At 36.8% G+C, this 2,215-nt stretch overlaps 1 long non-coding RNA gene across 1 annotated transcript; it reads right to left on the minus strand.

The window, feature by feature from the left end:
- Positions 1 to 7: 7 nt before the first annotated feature.
- Positions 8 to 2,152, minus strand: LOC124890655. Its single transcript, XR_007049260.1, has 4 exons — positions 1,349 to 2,152; positions 1,032 to 1,159; positions 326 to 449; positions 8 to 231 (listed from the first exon to the last, which is right to left on the minus strand). It is a non-coding gene; the product is annotated as an uncharacterized LOC124890655 (long non-coding RNA).
- Between the last annotated feature and the right edge of the window lie 63 nt (positions 2,153 to 2,215).

The following is a 2,215-nucleotide window of genomic DNA, read 5'->3' on the forward strand; positions in this document are numbered from 1 at the left end:
TTACATTCTTTTTGTTCCTCTTTTTTCCCTTTACCTTAGGGTTTGAGAGCCTATTGGCATGGGGGAAGGGGGATCTGTTTGTGCTCAGAAAAAAACTATGCAGGTCTGAAAACCATGAACTTACAATTATTAGCACTGATGTCAATCCTATTGTATAACCTTCATTGATGCGACGCAAATAGCAATCTAGAACGGTAGATGTGGTGGCCAAAACACTGAATAACAGCCCACCTGCACAACAATCAAATAAAATAAAAAAGAAAGGTATCATCTGTAAGTGAATCGCACAAAGAGAGAGAGAGAGAGAGAGGGAAGAGATATATACCCCAAAACCGTGTTGAAGCTTGGATCTTTGTCAAATTTGCAATTGTGGCTTTTCCAGGCTTTATGCTGGGAATTCTAGCACCTATCTTGTTTAAGTAATCAGCAATTTCTTTTGGCATGTTGGCCTGGTTACAAGTTTAACATTAAGTAAAATTGAGCAAGAGAGAATATCCCTGAAAACCTTTCAAAATCTTTTCTTTCTTCAAGTGACATAACACAAAAATTGATATGAGATTGAAATCATAGAATCAATTTTCATTAACTTTTTACGTGACATCATCTTTCTCAAATGACCTCTGTTTCTTCCCCTACTTTTATTCAGACAAGACTCAAACTTATCTGGTGTATTCTTTTTTGACCTCCTGACTACCTAATAATAACTTTAAAAGGTTGATTTCAATTTCTATTTCCAACATCTGCCCTGAACATTACAAGCGAAAGTCTCGGTATCTTTTACTTATTCTTTCACCTTTATTAGACCAACTGGTATTTTGGGTTCCTCTGATGACTGGAGTGCTTCAATCCAAGGAACAGCGTAGAAACTTTTTAAGTCCAGAAACATTCTTGTTAAAAAGGACCTAGTGTATTGAATTGATTCTGTTGATGTTCTACTCACTCCAATTAAAGAGTTATCTTCAAGTGAAAAAGAATGTCCGCATGTAACATTTTAAAATCTACTTTCCGCACGCTAAGTAATGGGAACTTACAATGTCAAATATGTTAAAGAGGAAGACAAAGAAAGCATAAACTGTATAGTAAACCCACGGATCTGCCCCATGAGAAGTGTCGGGATTCAAAATGTCTGACGTGTTCCCAAAACCTTGAACCAAGAAGACTGCCAAAGGAAGTATGTGTCAGAAACCTGTAACAGAAAAATCTCAAAAAACTGATGCCAACTTAAGCTCTTATAGAGTATTGGCTCCAAACCACTAATATAGGTAAGATTCTACTCCCAAAGAATTTTGTCAAGAACCACCAAAGTAGTGGTGTGACTTTAATGTAATTCAATTGAACATAAAGTGACCTTGCAAGGATGCCGGGAAGTGCCAACAGATAAGAGGTAACAAGGATAGGCTGCATTCCTGCGGGATTTATGTTGAATGGTATATAGGGCTCCACCTCTGGAACTGGAGAATCTTTTCTGCTCAAGATGAATAACTTAATCAGATGACAATATATGATACACCATTACCAAATGAATACAATATATCTCTGTATGTGAAAGAACTAAATTGTATGACAACTGGCTTCTATATTCCTAGGTAGTACAGATTTAAGTCGTAACCAACTCCCAAGCCAAATAACAAATTTGATTCCAACTAAACTATTCAGGGTCTCACAAGTCACAGCTGCAGAGTTTCTTTTTGTATGCATGAATGTGCATACAAGTATGTGTGTGTGCGCCCACGCGCATGTGTGAACATATCCATACTTACATGGCAGGCAAAAGCCAAACATGTTGTCCTACAAGACTACAAACTCAAGCACAGCCACAAACTTCTTCCATTTGGGGGGTGAAGTACATGGCTTGTGCATCCAAATATGATGGTGTACATTAACATCCTCTTATCAGTCGCACCCACTTAGACATGATCAGGCATGCAAGAGAAAGCAGTTAATTCAGTATTGAATGCACATGAAATCTTTGATTGAGAGGAGTACAAAAATTATGGGAAGTTTAGATGCATTTATACTAGTCACTGATATGAGCTACTCAATTATTCCTTGATAAGTAATTTCCACTCTACATACAGCTCCAGTTATAGCCAGTAGTAATTTAACTATAGTACTGGCTAGTTCTTAATTTAAGTTCCCATTATTACCCAAATAATGTTATATAAGTTCCCCAGAAATCTTAGCTAGTAAAAAACTTAACAGAAGCATTAAGATA

The sequence above is a fragment of the Capsicum annuum genome, unplaced genomic scaffold (genome assembly GCF_002878395.1).
Source record: "Capsicum annuum cultivar UCD-10X-F1 unplaced genomic scaffold, UCD10Xv1.1 ctg2159, whole genome shotgun sequence".
Taxonomy (NCBI): domain Eukaryota; kingdom Viridiplantae; phylum Streptophyta; class Magnoliopsida; order Solanales; family Solanaceae; genus Capsicum; species Capsicum annuum.